Source organism: Colossoma macropomum, unplaced genomic scaffold (assembly GCF_904425465.1).
Source record: "Colossoma macropomum unplaced genomic scaffold, Colossoma_macropomum, whole genome shotgun sequence".
NCBI classification, from domain to species: Eukaryota; Metazoa; Chordata; class Actinopteri; order Characiformes; family Serrasalmidae; genus Colossoma; species Colossoma macropomum.
Window position 1 is genome coordinate 32,585,164 of NW_023494798.1, and position 19,830 is coordinate 32,604,993.

The following is a 19,830-nucleotide window of genomic DNA, read 5'->3' on the forward strand; positions in this document are numbered from 1 at the left end:
GAGACAAAACGAGCTGCTGAGGTCCAGCTGTGAGAACAGAGCACACAGTGGGAGAGAGACAAGCTAACCACAGAGAGAGAGAGAGAGAGAGAGAGAGAGAGAGAGAGAGAGAGAGAGAGAGAGATACTACTGCTGTAGTTTCAACAGGCAGATATATGTGAAGTGTTAGCTTTGTGACATCAGTTTTCCAAAATAAGGGTCCTATGAATTATGCCTAGGAATATTTTTAATCAATATATATTTACATATCAAATGAAATATTTTTCCCTGTAACTCTGTTATGAAATTAACTAGGACACTTTTAAGCCACGCTGATGCTTCGTGAATGAAGCCGTTCTGTGTGTGGAAGGCTGCTGCACGGTTTTATCGCTTTAACCAGCCAGGAAAGAGTGAGGAAAGAAAAAGGGCTGATTCAAGTTCCACCTTAAATGGTGCAGCAGCTGCACCATTTAAGGTCTAATGGGAAATTCAAACAGGAAGCTTGTGAATAAGAAGCTGACTTCAGCTTCGTAGTTTTAATGCTGGTGGGATTTTTTTGATAAGGTAATTTAAGCTATCAAAATATCCCACTTAACATACGGAGCTACCTATAAATATGCGCTATGGTAGTACAATTCATTCTATTCTGCAGCAAAAGCAGGGCTGACATGAACATTGCCAGGCTTATTTGGGCTAAAAGCAGAACTGATGGAGACATTTTAAATTATTATTTAAATAATTTATTTTCAAGTGACAAATATTAACGTACCATAAACGCAGATTATCTCTGTCGTAGAGTACTCTGCTCGACCTGCGTGGGTCAGCTGACTGTGATTTATGGCGTTCCCGTCATGAGTGTTGCCAACACGGATGTTGCAGAGTGCCCTCTGATGGACAAACTATGCAAAAACAACACTCAGAACACGGTCAGTTTCTTTTTTATCTATTTATCGGCCGTTACAAACGCTGATACCGATTTATCTGAAACTAGCTCAAATCAGCTGATAATATCGGCATGCCGATTTATCGGTCGGGCTCTACTATATTTGTGGTGACCCCTGGTTCCTATCACCACCACTGTAAACAACTGAGTTTCTACAATCAACCATTTCACACTAAACCTCTCTGAATCACTCTGTGCATGACTGAAATTTCAGAAATTTCTAAAATCTGGTTGAATTTCCCTTAACAAGAAGCAATTTATAGGCTTCCATAGGCATAACATGATTCACTAAACTTATGATGAATTAGGAATGCAGTTAGCACCATGCTAACTGGTGGGGTATAAGCTTTCATTGCCAGAGCCGGTTTATGAGGAGCCTGGCCTCTTCCTATGTCCCCCATTATATCAAAAACATGTTTGCATGCTGCAAAACAGCAGAGGGCGCCCGCGAGCGGGTCCTCAATGACTGGGGGTGAGTGGAGCTAAATGGCTAAAAACGAAAAGTTAAAGTAAAGTTAAAGTTCTAATCACTTATACAGAACTTTCCTTCAATTTTAGGAGGTAGAAGGATGTGTTTCACTAAAACAGTAAAGAAATCTCACCTGTATGTTTTCTTTTTTCTACAGCAAACAGGTTTTGAGCAGCAGGACGCTAACATTACTGCTACTTAGTGCTGATTGGTTGGCGAGCGGAGCAGCTCATTGGCTGTTCGTGCTCACTGACATCATGAACGTACATGAGGTGTGACTCCTATAAGTTTAAAAGCTCTTAAAAATATAACAGCAGTGTTAAAATGTTTTATACTATTCAGTGCTCAGGAAATTCATGTATTCTTTGACAGTAAAAGTGTTTAAGCGTTTATAAACTATGATTTTGCTCAAATGCTCCATATTGACCCATTCATTCTGGACTCGCTCTCTCTCTTTCCATGTTTCTCTCTCTCTTTCTTTCCATCTTTCTCTCTTTCTTTCCTTCCATCCTTCTCTCGCTCTCTCCCCATCTCTGTTTCTCTCTTTGCTCATCTTTCTCTCCATTTTTCTCTCTCCATCTCTATTTCTGTCTCACCCAGTTTCACTTTCCCTTTCTCTCTCTTTCTTTCCATCTTTCTCTCTTTCTTTACTTCCATCTTTCTCTCACTCTCTCCCCATCTCTGTTTCTCTCTTTGCTCATCTTTCTCTCCATTTTTCTCTCTCTCCATCTCTATTTCTCCGTCTCCCCTAGTTTTTTTCTTTCCCTTTCTCTCTTTCTTTCTTTCCATCTTTCTCTCTTTCTTTCCTTCCATCTTTCTCTCACTCTCTCCCATCCCTATTTCTCTCTTTGTTCATCTTTCTATCCATTTTTCTCTCTTTCTCCATCTTTATTTCTCCGTCTCCCCCAGTTTCACTCTTTCCCTTTCTCTCTTTCTTTCCATCTTTCTCTCTTTCTTTACTTCCATCTTTCTCTCACTCTCTCCCCATCCCTATTTCTCTCTTTGTTCATCTGTCTCTCCATTTTTCTTTCTCCATCTCTATTTCTCTGTCTCCCCCAGTTTCACTCTTTCCCTTTCTCTCTCTTTCTTTCCATCTTTCTCTCTTTCTTTCCTTCCATCTTTCTCACGCTCTCTCCTCATCTGTATTTCTCTCTCCATCTTTCTCCAGTTCTCTGTCTCTCGCTCACTCACTCAATGTCAATCTCTATTCTCTCTGTCTCTCTTGCTTCATATCTTTATCTCTCTCTCTCTCCAGTTCTCTTTCTTTGCACCCCCCCCCCGGCTTTAATGAGGCCGTCTCTGAGATCTAAGTGGCAGAGGACAGAGGAACCTACATGTGTGAATGAATTAAAAAGAGAGAGTGTGTGAGAGAAAACTGAAAAGAAAGAAAGAAAGAGGTGGAATCTCCTCTATAGTGTCACATTCAGAGGGAAAATATCTGAATATCCTTCATTGCATAAAAATTCATATATTAATATATAACTTTTACGTCCTTATGCAGCTGCATTCCACACGAACACCTGCTTCAACTCGTTTCAGGGTCACATTAGGCCCTGAGAAAATCTGCGCCAGAAACGTTTAATATATTCAGATATATAAATATATAAATCATACGGCGCACTTTACAGTCTACTGTAAATGTGCTCTGTATATCATCAGCTACTGTAGTCACTGACCTCAGACGTCCTCAATGTGGTCCGACTTTAAAGTAGGGCTAAACTACTTTATTAGAAAGCCTTACCTTCTAGCTTCACCTTACTGGTGCACAGTTACAGACTAACCAACCACCCAAATAGTACCTGGTCAACAGCAGTCTTGTGGTCAGAAACTGTGATTAGACAAATTCAGTCTGTAATTAAGTGTACTTATAATGTAGGTGTTTCTAATAAAGTGGCCAGTGAGTGGAAGTCCAAGGTAGGTGTTTCCAATAAAGTGGCCAGTGAGTGGAAGTCCAAGGTAGGTGTTTCCAATAAAGTGGCCAGTGAGGGGAAGTACAAACTAGGTGTTTCTAATGAAGTGGCCAGTGAGCGGAAGTACAAGGCAGGTGTTTCTAATAAAGTGGCCAGGTGAGAGCACATAAAAGTGAAGTACAGGTGTTGGAGACGTAATCATTTGCTGTTCAAATACAGGCGCAGAGGCTAAAATAGGTGTGCACCTGCAAAATTAGCATTCCTGAATTTCACAGCTGTGCACTGCTTTCCATTCATACTCAAAAACTGCAGCATGTGCACTTAAAACACACACACACACACACATACATACATATATATATCATATATATATATATATATATATATATATATATATATATATATGTACAAACACACACACACCTGCTTTTATATAATACCAGAACATGGGGTCATACAGTGCTGTGCAAAAGTCAGAGAGCACCTTTCATTCATTTAATTTCCTGTCAGAACAGCCAATAAGTACAAGTTTTCATTTTACAGCATCTGGAAAAGAACTGAAAACATTTATTTAAAAGAAAATTACACAAAAACCTCAACAACTAAATATAATATCAGATTAATATATATAATATATACTGAACGGACAGAAACACCTGTGGATGTTTTCAGATCTGAAGCAGCTTGATTTTCTCCTCTCTCTCAAAGATGAAAGCTTTAAGTGCTGTTTATCTGATGGGGGCAGTTTTGGTGTTGACCAGGTCTTCCAGGTGATTGTTAGGAGACACATTTTCTCTGTAGCTTTTAATCAGTTTTTTTTTAACTCCAGTTTTTTCAATTTCTCCTCCCAAGTGAAATCTCTCATATCTAATCTCCTCAGAAACATCTACTGGAAAATTTAAACCTTGTAATTAATAACTTGTAAGATCTCAGCTGTTTTTACTGGTAATGAATTAAATGAAGGGTGGTCTCTGACGTTTGCAAAACCTTGTATAAGCCTTCAATTATATTTATGTGAAAATATATATATAACTATAACCTTAACCTCGATAATAAATGCCTTTTCTCTTTCAGTTTAATTCCAGTTTTACTACAAAGTCAGCGTATTTTTGTCCAAAAAGTTGGTAAACCAAAAGCACGCAAACACACACACACACACACACACACACACACACACACACACACACACACACCAAGAGACTTAATTAACCCACTCGAAACAACAGGCACATAATACACCCTGCTCCTTCCTGCACACCCTCACAGGACCCGAGTGAAAGCCCAAAGAGAGAGGGAGTGTCCCTCTCTTTAAAAATGCCATTGTTTTAAGTGGCCCATGAGTGCTTTTTTCTCTCGGCTTCTAAAAAGGTCTATTCTGGCTCCAATCCTGCTTTTCAGCCCGACACCACCTCCGTTCTGTATGGGCCATTATCCCCTGAACAATTGGGCAAAAACCAACATGGGTGTGCTGAGATGCAGCCAGGAGAGAACTCGACCCCCCCTAGGCCTTCTATTGACCCCCTGGTGGTCACTGTTAACCCCTTTAACCCTGAGGGTCTGTATGTGGGTCGACACTTCAGTTCCTCACTCTCATAAGTAAACAACAAAGACATGAGTTAACATAAAAGAACAGATCACATTAAGAAGATACCAAATCATCCACAGCAGATACTGAATAATCCACAATAGATACTGGATAATACATAGTAGTGGATGAATTATGTACAGTCGCTACTGCATAATTCACAGGACGTAAAGAATAATCTGTAGTAGTTTATGAATAATTCACAGAAGACAACAAATGATTAATAGTAGTTACTGAATAGGTTATAGTAGATATTGAATAATTTGTTATTCATAAAAGGTACTGAAAAAATTAATAGCAATATTTGAACAATTTATAGAACTTACTGAATAATTCATAGTAGTTTCTGTATAATTCATTGTAGATAGTAAATAACTCCTATTAATTCCTGAATAATTCATAAGCCGTGACATTTAAAGGAATACTGAATAGTGTTTTTCAACCTAATCTTTATCTGCTGCATCTGTAGTTTACAGTGTCACATATACTGACAAATGTGTGGAGGTTCAAAACACTTCATAGGAGCACAGCATCTAACACTACTGCCTCATCACTGAGATCACTGACAACTATCACCATGACAATGTTTACACGATCACATCACTGTCAACGCCAACATGTACATGCAGCACAAGATTAGCTCAAGATGAATCAAACGCTTTGCCTCAACTCTTCCCCTCCCACCTGACTGCACTCCGTCACTCTAGCACTCGAAAACCTTAGCACTCCAGCACCCCAGAATCAGAATCAGCACCCCAGCACTCGAGCACCCCATCACCCCAACACTACAGCACCTTATTACCCCAACACCACAGCACTCAAGCACTCCAACACTCCAGCACCCCAGAATCAGAAACAGCACCCAGCACTCGAGCACCCCATCAGCCCAACACCCCAGCACTCAAGCACTCCAGCACTCCAGAATCAGTATCAGAATCAGCACCCCAGCACTCAAGCAGCCTATCATCACCCCAACACCCCAGGACTCCATCAACCCATCAGTCCAACACCCCAGCACCCCAGCAGCTCATCACTCCACATTCCAACACCATAGAACCCTATCACCTTATTACACCAGCACCCCAGCACTCCAACAACCCCGGCACTCCAGAATCAGAATCAGTATCAGAATCAGCACCCCAGCAGTCAAGCACCCCATCATCATCCCAATACCCCATCACCCCAACATCCCAGCACCCCAGCACTAACACCCCACCCTTTCAGCACCTCATCCCCCCAACACTCCAGCACTACAGCACCCATCACCTTATTACCCCAACACCTGCGGCACTCCAACACCTTATCACTCCAACATCTAACACCCCAGCCCTCCAGCGCCTTATCACTCCAAAATCCAACACCCCAGCCCTCCAGTGCCTTATCACTCCAACATCCAACACCCCAGCACTCCAGCACTATAGCACCCCATCACCCCAACATTCCATAACCCCAGCCTTCCAGCACCTCATCACCCCAACACTCCAGCATTATAGCACTCCAGCACCTCATTACCACAACACGCCAGTACCTCATCACTCCAACATCCAACACTCCAGCCCTCCAGCACCCCATCACCTCATCACTCCAACACCCCAGCATCCCATCATCATCACCCCATCACTCCAACACCCCATCACTCCAACACCCCAGCATCCCATCATCATCACCCCATCACTCCAACACTACAACACAGACAGCCCCCTGCATTCTTTGAGCTGGTGGAGATGGAGCGAATTCTGGCTGGACATTTCCAGTGCAGAGTGTGATGCTAAATTAAAGCACGTTTGGCATCCACACACAGCGCCCACGCACGCACACACAGGCGCACCATTTGGCTAAATTTTAAGCTCCTACTATCTTGTACATTGCTATGCCAGCTGCCCTGAATCTCTACTTTGTCTTGAGTGCTTTATGCTAGTTGTAATACATTTGAAAGCAATTACGTGCTGATACCGATATGATTCCAGCATTATTCCCATATCACAGTGCATCCTTATTGCTTTTCCTCCCATATGCAATCCAGCATTTTCTGCTGATATCCACCAGACAGTTTTAGTGTACTGCAAGGCATATCACAATTACAACATGCAGCTATATAATCACAATGTACTCTTTTGTCCATACAGTCCAGCACTAACGTGAAGGTCTCAGAAGTGCACTTGTTTTCAGTGGAAATGTAAAGCTGTGTCCAGCATGGAACAAGTGCCACCCTTCTGCCCTTCATCATAGCAACGGCCCCTCATTATCACCTCTGGAACAGCCACACTTTCACACAGGCAGCTGGTGGACATGCTAATTCTGGATCATACGCAGCCCACCTACCAGCAGAGCCAGCGTCAGTGTGAGTGTGAGCGCTGCCTCAGGGTCTGAGTGTAGTACGCCGATCACTCCCGCAGTGAAATAACTCCCACTCCTGAGAGTAAACACACAATACATATGCACACACCTCCCCCCACCGAGACTGCACACACTCCATACACCACACTGCAGGGCTCGCTACAGGCTCAATGCATACAGATCAGCCTCTATAATGAAAGAGGGGATGCACTGAATTTACTCGATTCTAATATGTACATCATTTCCAGATGAATAAAATATATTATCAATGCAATCACATCTATCAGTTTATCTACTTCAGGGAATAATTATGTTAATAATATATTAATATATTTTATTCATGTGGAAATGATGCACACATTTGAATCGGGTAAATTTAGAATCAGTGATCTAACAGTGAGAGTCACGGTGATGATTTGAGCGCATCAATTTTAGAACGTTAAAAATAATTGTAATAATAATATTCAGTAAAGTGTGCACAAAATCAAATATTTGGGCTATTTTCAAAGCATAAACAGTCAGAAAAATATTTTTTATTGTCTATATTTGACTACTTTCCAAATAGTTAAAATAAAACTGCCCTGTTGGTTTGGTTGTTTTGACCCAGCTGAAGCACCTTCTCTACTTACACGAGGATTAACACCTTAAAACCTTTAGAACCACAGAACCAGGTGTACTTTTCAATGTGATGTGGAAACAGGGGCACTTTTCCAAATCCATTTTTTCAGTGTACACTCTCAAAAAAGATGATTCCTCAAGGGTTCTTTGGCACAAACAATGGCTCTATATAGAACCATAAACATCATTACAATACAAGAACACTTTTTGGTGCTATTTAGAACCCTTTTCAAATAAAAGTCCTATATAGAACCATATAGAACACATTCCCCATCTAAAGAACCGTTTCACCATGCAAAGAACTATTTAACTCCTTAAACTCCCAGGCTTATTACATACAAAGGTCCAATCTTGTTTCACCCCTCGCCCCTACAACTTAGCCCTACCCCTCCGTTTTGCGTGTTCATGTCTAGGGGTGGCGTGTCCTGATTCTTGTTGAGATGGAGGGGTAGGGTGAAGTGTTGGGGCTACATGGCCCTCCAAACTGAGGTTTTTCAGAGACTCCAAACAGCAAGATGGAGCACAAGAGACCAAAGAAACCCACAAATGTGAGAATTTTCTCTGTTAAAAATTATGTTCACCGTGGTATTGTCTTAGTTTAATGTTGTTTCAGTGTATTATGGTCCTAGTAGTGCTGATGTCTCGGTAGCTACCTAGCTAAATTTCCTGTCCCACCTTAAACTTACCTTAATTTACAGTGGAAGGTAGGTAAATTCGAGCAAGAAGCTGGCGAATATCTGACTTCAGCTTCATATCACTGAAGAATTAGGGGTGGGTGATAATAAATAATTGCCCCCCTCTTTGAAGGCATATGATTCCCTAAATGTAACTAAAGCCCAGCAGTGAGGAGCTGAACTTTACCCTCCTCTGCTGTCACTGCAGACTGGCAGGGTCGCCTACAGAGCAGCGCTAGTAGCTGTTAATGAAGTAATGCTCTTTTTATTTGAGGGTCCCATTTCAGAAGGAAGATTTCAACCACTACCCTGTTACTCAGTTCCAAGGGGCAAGGAGACACTCAAAAACAAGGGGTAGGGGTAAAAATACAAAATGGGACTGGGCCTAAGGTTTATTATTCAGTAACTACAGGGAGTGCAAACTGGCTGAGCTATTCTCAGGTTATATAAGTGCATAATAAAACTTTGGAGCCTGGACTGTTTAAGGGGTTAAGCATGCAAGTGGCTCTTTGAGTGTTCATGGTTCTTAGTTATGGGAGTGGAGTTGGTTTCGGTGGGGATTGGGGGGGGGAACTAGATTATGGAACTGTGTAACCATGGAAACGGGTGTAGTGCTACCATAGAAATATGTTAGGTGTTGCCTAACCTGAAAAATGGGTGTAGCATAAGCAGGTGTTTCTCCCTGAGATATAGCAGCTTTTTATCAGTCAGCCTGTGTTTCAATCCCACTTCCATCATCGGGAATTTGACAGCTGTGCGGTGAGAGCAGAGCTGCTGAAACTGGATTTTGAAAAGTGCTTCTACATCCACGTTCATACTGAGAAGTACACATATTTCCATAACTCCACAGGCTTTAAGGGGTTAACCCTCATGCAAGCACAGAAACGGCGTCAGCTGGGTCAAAGTGACTAAACCAACTGGGCGGTTTTCTTTTTTCTCTCTGCAGCAGAAAGAAAAGAAAGTGATTTTGAGCGTCTGCCCACACGCAGTCCAAAAATACCCCCAGCCACGGACTGGTTCAGTCTCGGGCCTGCTCGGCTGCCGGGCTGATCTTTAGTGCGCCAGCATTCCCCACAATAAACACTTACTCTGACTCCCTGGGGAGGGAGAGAGAGAGTGAGAGAGAGAGTGAGAGAGAGAGAAAGATATCTCAGCCCTTGCTCTGCACACCCTTCATGAACTCCAGTGCTAAGGTGCTACCTTCACCATATCACAGACAATTAGCAAAACCAACACTGCAAACTGTTTACACCGATACGCTACACCCAGAATAACCATGACACGCGCACCAACTCCACATAGTGCTAATTCGCCTAATGATTTGTCTTAAAATAGCTCCGGATCTGACATACAGAGCGTGTACAGGGCATTACGTATTAGCTGCACACCATATTCATCACATACTTATTAGAGTTGATTGTAGTTATTTACTATTAAGGGTGTAATGATTTCAATACAGAGACGTAAGAATGTATGGCTGATGAGCACCTCGCTCTCTTTCGAGCATCAGTGCTGTCTTTCTCCGTCAGTGGCGACGCTTACATGCAAAGATTTTTGACAATCTGATTGAAAACATTCTGATTATAGATGAAGACTGACGTGTTTATATGCTCACTTCTCTCAACAATCTGATGAAAATCTCCGTTTACATGCTCACTACAAGTAATCCGATCTAAAATTACACTCATGCGTAAAGCAACACTTAGTGTCGACGTTACCATGACAACCAGCATCACGTGAGTCCAGTCAGAGTGAGATGAGCAGCAGTGAGCAGCGCTTGTGTTTTTAATTGCTTTAAAATGATGTCAGACTCAGGAAAACGTCCTTCACATGTCCTTATTAAAGAAGGCCGAGAGGAAGACGTCATGTTCTGAGACACATAAGCTGGACGTCCGTCCCACCGCCGTCTTTTAAAGATCAGAGCATAAACTTCGTCTCCTCTGCAGACCAGTTTCTGCTCCGCCATGTTGAACGGTATAAACTTTCACTATGACGTGACGAACATGATCAGAACGGACTTAAACTTTCCGATAGGGAATGTAATCAGATACAGGCGTTTACACGGATATTATTCTTCTGTTTAATGGATTATTTACAGGATTACCCACCTCGTTCAGTCGGACACTGTATTCCGAATGGCCTCAATTGGACTAGACTATTCTGATTGAGCTATTAGTTGGATTATTAACTGATTATCAGGCTATATGCAAACGTGGCTAATGACCAAAAGTAGACATCTTGGGTATAAAGTGGGCGGAGCAGGGGTGGACTTGCACATGCTATGGACAAACCCACATCCAAATGCCTTTTTTCCTGAGGTCACTTATAAACTCTAGAGATTGTGATTTATGTTGTTATTGAAAAAAATCGAATCTTTGCCAAACATTCTGACCAGAAAAAAACAAAGATACGGTTAGTCTGGACCAGGGTTTGTGTTTTTGTGATGTGCATCTGTTTCATTTTCACCTTACAGCAGCTCAAAATTACACACATGGGTTTTCGCTGATTAGTCGGAAATTTGGGTGGGATACACAAACCCTGCTACATTAGAGCCAATAAAAACAAACCTAAATCGATCTCTCTGTCTTTAAGACTGAATGGTTTGTCAATTTGAATTGAACCATGTCTCTGATGTTCGGGCCAAGAATGCAATCCGTGATGTGTGTGCCAAAATCTAAGGCACTGATTTGCTACTATTTTAATTTATTACTGATTACAGCTCATGCCGCAAGAATGATACGAGTGTCTATTATAAGTCAGACGCTGAAATAGGTAGATTATGCAGATGGTACGCTCTGATGTTTATGAACCTCTTTTGGTGCAAATTTTCCCAAAAACCAGCAGTGGAATTGAAGCAGACTTCATTTGGAAGCGGACCGAGACCCGCGGTTTGTTTAGTACAGAGCCTACTACAAAGCTTTCAGCAGGGGTGTCAAACTCAACCACTAAAAGGGCCAAATTAGAAAGTCCCAGCAAATCTGTGGGCCAGCTGGGTGTTTATTTCATTTGTACTTAACATTTTGCCCATGACCCAAACAGGTCAGTGTTTATTCAAAACATGCCAAAACTGCAACAGCAAAATAGGCATTAAATACTTATCCAAAAATAATTCTAAATAAAAAATAATTATTTTATGTAGTCTTTTCGTTGAACTGCTGGCCTACAGATTGTTGTTGGGGGAAGCGGGTCAGAATGCACACTGTTGCAGTGCATGATGGGGACCAGGGTGAAACGGGCTACTAAGAATAGAAAATTAAAATAATTTCGCGGGCTGAATAGGATTGTGTCACAGGCCTGACTTGACACATGGAGGCTTTGGACGTCTGGTTCAATTCACGACCACTGTGAACAATTCAGACTCTAGAATGGTGCATTTCGCACTGCACCCCTATGAATACCTTTGCTGACAATGCAATGAGTTAATTATGCGGAAAAATTGGCGAAATTTGTCTTAAAACATCACGTTATCAAGTTAAAACATTAGATCATTTTCTCACAGTGTATTCTAAAGAGAAATAAAGCAAACGCAATCGCAACTCAGAGCTGACCATGAACCCCAAGACCAACACACAGACTACTGGTTTCAAAGCAGTTACCAAATAATTCAGCTACTGCTGTGGGTAATAAATGAATAATAAGCCTGCAGTTTAAGAGGTTAAGACATAAAATATTTAATTCACTCAAACAGTTCACCCTCTCCCGGCGGAATAAGATCCTTGTCTGAAATCTGTCTGGTTTGAGGACATTAAAAACGCCTTCAGACACAAACAGCTCACAATGAAACGAAAACCAACAGCAGAAATCTGATGGGGTTTTCCTCAGCAGCCAGCAGGCAGAGTCCCACAGCAGCCTCCACGCACGTTTCTCGTTTATCTGGGGAAACAAACACACCCTCAGGGTATGAGCGAGAGTGTGTGTCTAGTTCTGTATGTCTGGAGGGAGAAATGTTTGCTGTAACTGAATAAATGGCCAGAATTGCACAGCAGTCTGGCCTGAAACAGTCCTTATAACTTCAGCATGAGTGGGCGGGGCTAAACCTCTGTAGGCTGAATATGTGGATATACATAAATGGGTGGGGTTTTATTACATCACAAAAACAGTGAATTCAAAATGGGCTCTGTTTGCTGCTCGGTCTCCATATACGGAGAATACAACAGTGAGTGTGTTTACATGCACTCAATAATATCATAATCATAATCGGATTTCTGCAGTTATCGGATCATTCAAATGGCCATGTAAACAGCAGACTACAATCTAGAAATCTGATTAAGAAATCTGATAAAGAGAGCTGGATTTTAGCTCAGTAATCAGATTTCTCAGTGCACGTGAACTCTTACTCTGATTTCTTTCGGATTTGTCAGTCTGAGCATGTGCGAAAACAGACGGCGATACCGAAATAAGCGAGCGACGCTAAAACTGATTACATGATTGACGAAATGGAGGACTTAAATATTCTTCATCTTCTGGATGATGTATGTTCATATTTTCAGATAAAGTGGCGCTATGTTTTATTTTAAATCAGCGGCATTAAGTTTAATTTTTACATTATGTTTATGTCACGTCTTCTTCTGTGAGTCTATTGGCTGGTTGTAGAGCAGAAATCTGATTGCTGTCTGACTCATGTAGACCTGGAGTTTCCCCATTATCAATTGCATGTAAACATGTTGATCAGATTACTGACGAAATCTGATTTTCTGCAGTTATCGGATTATTAAGTGCATGTAAACACACTCAGTCTGTTTTGTGACTTTATCAGTGTTCACGTAACATATGAAAGTATTCGTGGTTCTCCATGATTTGCGCACAGCGTTCTAGCTTTAGCTTCAGCTTATCTGCCTTTGTAAAACACTTTTCACTGCTAAAATGTTATTAATGAATAAATGCCTAATGTTGTTATTACTATCATTATTAAATCTTTATTAAAGCTTTGATTCTCTTGTTCAATGACTTATTATAGACCCTGCCTTGTTTACTGTGAGGGAGGCTATAAGATTAGCTATAGAGATTCCTCATCGCCAAACTCAGCACTACAAAAGCCCCCAGAGAGACCACCACACTGCCCACTCACACAAAACGCACTGAAACAGAGAATAAAGGGAGGGAACAAGAAGAGGAGAGCGTGTAAGCAAATCTGGACACAGTCAGGGTCACACAATGAGGACAAAACGGGGAAATTATGTGCTTATACAAGGCAAGAGAAAAAGAGAGAGAGAGAGAGAGAGAGAGAGAGAGAGAGAGAGAGAGAGAGAGAGAGAGAGAGAGAGAGAGAGACATACCTACGTTCTCCTGCTCTACCAGATTACAATCACAATTTCAAGCATTTCTCAGCATTAATAAATTAATATGAATAACATGCGAGAGCAGAGAGAGAACCGTCTGTTCCCTGACAGCACTGACAGCTATAGATGGAACTCTACACGCGATACTATTTTAGGGGAAACTCTCAAACGACGTTTCACCCTCCTCTGCATTTCAATTCACAGATTTAACGTCGTATAAAAAGCAGAGCGATGTTATCAGAATTATATCGGTATCAGCCGATGTTCGCTCAAAAATATCAGCTTTGCGCAGATTTGACTGATATTTGATGGTGCGTTATAGTAAAGCAAAACAAATGAAGCCATGTTGTGTTCCTGCGCTATAAAATCAGTATTTTACTCATTTTACTGCATCTGTTACTTTCTACAGATCCACACAGATGCAGCACCATTTTCTATGTTTATAAAATGTGCATAAATTGGCAGAAACATCCATGAAAAATATCAAATATCAGCATCGGCAAAATTCCCACATCAGTGCATCCCTAATATATGTATTATTTTTTTGTTTGTTTGTTTTTTGGAGCATTTCTATTGGTCTAATCATCATGAAATATTCACATAAAGTTAAAGACAACTGACAAAAACAGAGATACGTATGTATATATATATATATATATATATATAGACTATATATCATACATATATAGACTATATGTATATGTGTAACATCATATAAAATCACACATATACATTACATAACTGCTGTCAAGAGTCAGTACCAGGCTGCTATGAGGATAGGTCTGCTTGGGAAAGGGTCATAAACAAACACATAACTTACTGTATTAATTTTATTTGTGTTTATTGTAATATGCACTTTTCTGAGCATATAAACGCTTACTGCCCGGATAAACATTTGTTTAAATCTAACGTTCCTAGAGGCCTAAAAGCTGCATACATACATGTAGTTGTGGACAGGGCATGCGCCATCAACAGCAAACAAAATGTATCTGACAAAAAATATGTTACTTTCAATACACAACATATATCACACTATTTAACTTTCCTGAGGTCTGATGGAACAGACTAAAAGAACCAGTGGTGCCACATTTAAAAAATACTATTAAAAACAATGAAAACAATGGTTTGTATTCATCGTTCCACCTGCTGCTCTGCACTAAATCCAAAACAGGAACTCTCTCTGTGCTGAAACATGCAGTTGGTCAGCGTTCTTTAAGCACTGATGACATCCAGATATACTCGAGAAAGAGTGCTGCGGCGTAGTTTATCACAATCATGATAAATATCGTCATATGACAACAATCCAGCCTGCTCTAGTAATGTAATGTAGAGTAACACTATAATGTAGTAGAGTAATGCTGCAATGTGTGTTTATATATGACTATGTATATGTATGCAAAGATGTATGGAAAAAATGTAATATCACGATACTTTTAGAAGTTTTAACGATAAATAATACGTCACGATATGTATTTTTTCTGACATCTAAGTTAGAGCAGACAAAGTAGAGCCACATTTAAAAAAATAATTTAAAAACTAATATGAAAAAAACTTTGGATATAATGAGTTATATTCAACATTTCACACACTGTACAAACATCCAATTAAATTAATTATGTATTCTTTGTAATCAAACATGTAGTTGGGAAGTGTTCTTTAAGTTTTGATGATTACCACGATATACTCAGGGAAGCATACTGTGACAATTTTTCATGATAAGAATAATTATTATCATACTGAACATATCTATGTCACACACACACACACACACACACACACACACACACACACACACGCACGCACACACTTAATGCACATCCAAAACAAACCAATAACGCAGTCTGCTCTAGATTTCTGTTTTATAGGTGCCACAAAAGCTGCACTGTAATGTAATGTAACGTAATGCGATGTATAATTAAGAGTCCCTATTATATATGCAATAATCATAGATGCACATCTGAAAGCACATAAACAGTGTAATTATGCAACCTGTTCTAGATGTTTGACTACATGTGCCATAAAATACAGTAATGTAACGTAGAAATCGCAAACTCTTGATGCACATCCTCTAATGATAAACATATAAATAATACAGTAATTCAGCCTGGTGTTGATCTTTAGCAAGTTATCTGTGCCATAAGATGATGTAATGTATATGAAATATATATATATATATATATATATATATACATATATATATATATATATATACACACACACACATATATACACTACACACACACACACACACACACACACATACATGTATATATATATGAAAATCACTCACACACTCACATACTTAATGCACATCCAGAATAAACCAATAATGCATATGTTTGACTATATGTGCCATAAAACACAGTAATGTAATGTAGAGTAGCACTATAATGTAATGTAATGTAGAAAAGGCAAACTCTTAATGCACATCCTCTAATGATAAACACATAAATAATACAGTTATTCAGCCTGCTATTGATATTTAGCAAGTTATCGTTGCTATAAAATGATCTTATGTATATGCAATATACATAATACACACATATATACACACATATATATATATACATACATATATATATATATATATATATATATATATATATATATATATATATATATATATACACACACACTTAAAACACATCCAAAACACCCAATAATGCAGTCTCCTCTACAATACTGACATTTCCTATGTGTCACAATATGCTGTACTGTTATGCAATGTAACGTAATGCAATGTATAATTAACAGGGTCCATATTACATATATGTAAAAACCACACATATACATCCAAAAGATGCATAAACAGCGCACTTACGCAACCTGTTTTAGATGTCTGACAAATTATATGTGCCATAAAACACAGTAATGTAATGTAGAGTAACACTATAATGTAATGTAACGTAGAAATCACAAACGCTTAACGCACATCCTCTAATAATAAACACATAAACAACACAGTAATTCAGCCTGATGTTGATCTATAGCAAATTATCTGTGCCATAAAATGATGTAATGTATGTGCAATGTATGTATAACACACACACACACACACACACATACATAAACACTTAAAAAACATCCAAAACAAACCAATAATGCAGTCTGCTCTAGATTTCTGATGTTTTATATGCGCCACAATGTGCTGTACTATAATATGCAATACATAATTAACAGAGTCCATATTATATATGTGAAAATCACAAATGCAGATCCAAAAGATGCATGAACAGTGCAATTATGCCATCTGCTCTAGATGCTTGACAGTAATGTAATGTAGAGTAACACTATAATGTAATGTAGAAATCACAAACTCTTAATGCACATCCTCTAATCATAAACATATAAATAATACAGTAATTCAGCCTGGTGTTGATCTATAGCGAGTTATCTGTGCCATAAAATGATGTAACGTATACATGTAATATACATGCTACACACACACACACACACACGCGCACACATACATATATACACACTTCTTTAATGCACATCTAAAACACCCAATAATGCAGTCTGCTCTACACTTCTGACGTTTATATGTGCCACAATATGCTGTACTGTAATGCAATGTAAGATAATGCAACGTATAATTAACAGGATCCATATTATATATGTGAAAAGCACAAATGCAGATGCAAAAGATGCATAAACAGTGCAATTATGCAGTCTGCTCTAGATGTTTGACTGTTATATGTGCCATAAAACACAGTAATGTAATGTAGAGTAACACTATAATATGATGAAGTGTAGAAATGACAATACATAACACACACACACACACACACACACACACACACACACACACACACACTTAAAACACATTCAAAACACGTCTACATGTTTTTTATGTGCCACAATATGCTGTACTGTAATGCAATGCAACATAATGCAATGTATAATTAACAGGGTCCATATTATATATGTAAAAATCACACATGCAGACCCAAAAGACGCAACTGTGCTAAAATGCAACCTTTTGTAGACGACAAAAGACTTATTATTAAAAAATTAGTTTTGTAATGTAGAGTAACACTATAATGTAATGTAATGTAGAAATCACAAACTTCTAATGCACATCCTCTAATAATAAACACATAAATAATACAGTAATTCAGCCTGATATTGATTTTAGCAAGTTATCTGTGCCATAAAATGATGCAACGTATATATGCATTATACATAATACACACACACACAGACACACACACACACTTACACACTTAAAACACATCCAAAACAAACCAATAACGCAGTCTGCTCTAGATTTCTGCCGTTTTATATGTGCCACAATATGCTGTAATGTAATGCGATGCAACATAATGCAGTGTATAATGAACAGGGTCCACATTATATATGTAAAAACCACACACGCACATCCGAAGGACACACAAACAGTGCACCTGCTGCTCTAGATGCCCGATGCTCTAAGCGCTGCGCTGCAAAGCAATGCAGAGTGAATCAATGAAAACAAAAGAGCTATTTCTGTCCCCTCACTGACATTCTGGCACATAAACAAGGGCCATAATTTCACCGAGATCAGATGCCGTAAGGCCTAAATCCCCCACCTTAACCCCTGCCTGTGATGCTGTCCCTCCACAGTGAGCTGTGGTGAGTTCCACTCACACTGGCACCAACAAAAGCTGCTGAGCTTTCAGCAGAAGAGCAGAGCACTGGCTGGCTGGATGGGCCCTCCACTCTACATGCCACATTCATCCACTGATCCCATGCGTTCAGACCCAGGCCTGGTGATTCCACGACGTTTTTATTCAAAGAACAGCTCAGCCTCACATTTAAACCCCCCCAAACCCAAAAAGACACCATTTTGAGCGTCTCTCCGCGTTCCACGGAGTGGAAAAACGTATGGAGAGGGAGAGAAAGAGAAGTGCATCCTTCTGATACCTTTTATGCCCCTATCCACTGCATCCTGGTGGATCTGATGGCTTATTTGAAATAATGCAGAGGTGCCAAAAAAGGCCCGTTTCATAAATCACCTTACGCTTAAACCGTCCACCACCGTTTGGGGGTTTAAGGGCGCACACGAGAGCGCAGAGCACCGACAAACCAACGACGAGGTCTTTCTCCAGAAGTCAGCTCCTTGTTCGAATTTTCCCGTTCCACCTTAAATGGTGCAGCACTTCCATTGGGCCCGAGGCGCCAGAATGTAACTGCTGCACCATTTAAGGTGGAACGGGAAGATTCGAACAAGAAGCTAGCGAATAGGAAGCCAAGTCCAGCCTCGGCTCTCCAGAGCTGGACAGCTGGAAAAAGGGAGGGCTTAGGAACAGAAAGGAAGGTCGTGGAAGGAAAAACAGCACCGTGCACGGCCTGACTCACCAGCTGGGGCTCGATTTCTGGATTCAGAGGCGAATGTGTCCAATGTGTCCGGCTCCTTTGTGGCTCGAGTCTGAAGGCAGCCTAACTGCTGCTGCTGCTGCTGCGGCGGCTTCGACAGGCTCCAGTGATCTCGGGGGCTTTTTCTCTTTTTTTTGCAGGCGGGATGGAAACAGAGAGAGAGAGAAGTGGGGGATGGTGCAGATACCAAGGGGTGGGAGGGTGCAACGAGAGAGAGAGAGAGTGAGAGAGAAGTGGGGGGGCAGCACGCAAACACACAGTGGGAGGAAATGTCACTGCAACAAAGTATCTCCGAGCGGAGATCCAATCAAAGCCGAGCGGGGGAGGGACGCGGTAGGCGTAAAAACTACAACTCCCAGAGGCACTTTCGCGCACGGGCTGCATCCAAAACAACATACTGCACTGTTTATGATTCCTTATTAAAATAATATATTATATATATTGTATTTTACTTTGCTGTTTAGGTGTGGATGTGTGTACTGTCCTCTCATTTGAATAGGCTCGATAAAATCTGTATGTTTAATTCCTCTAAGATGTAATTAGAGCTGTATGTTTACATGATTGTTTAAATAAAATTTAAAATACAAAAGGAGATTAATAGACACGCTAATTTATAGCCCATAGTTTCAAATACACATTGCTTTTACAAAAGGCGGCACGCTAAAATAGTCTTAAATC

General features: G+C 40.2%; 1 protein-coding gene across 3 annotated transcripts in view; it reads right to left on the reverse strand.

The window, feature by feature from the left end:
- fam168a (family with sequence similarity 168 member A) overlaps positions 1 to 19,398 on the reverse strand; it is a 59,432-nt gene extending 40,034 nt beyond the window's left edge. The window contains exon 1 of one of the 3 annotated variants that reach the window (XM_036585020.1): positions 19,135 to 19,398. The gene's annotated coding sequence lies outside the window, so the exon portion shown is untranslated. The remainder of the gene's footprint in view (positions 1 to 19,134) is intronic. The other 2 variants (XM_036585021.1, XM_036585023.1) reach the window with 2 other exon arrangements.
- Between the last annotated feature and the right edge of the window lie 432 nt (positions 19,399 to 19,830).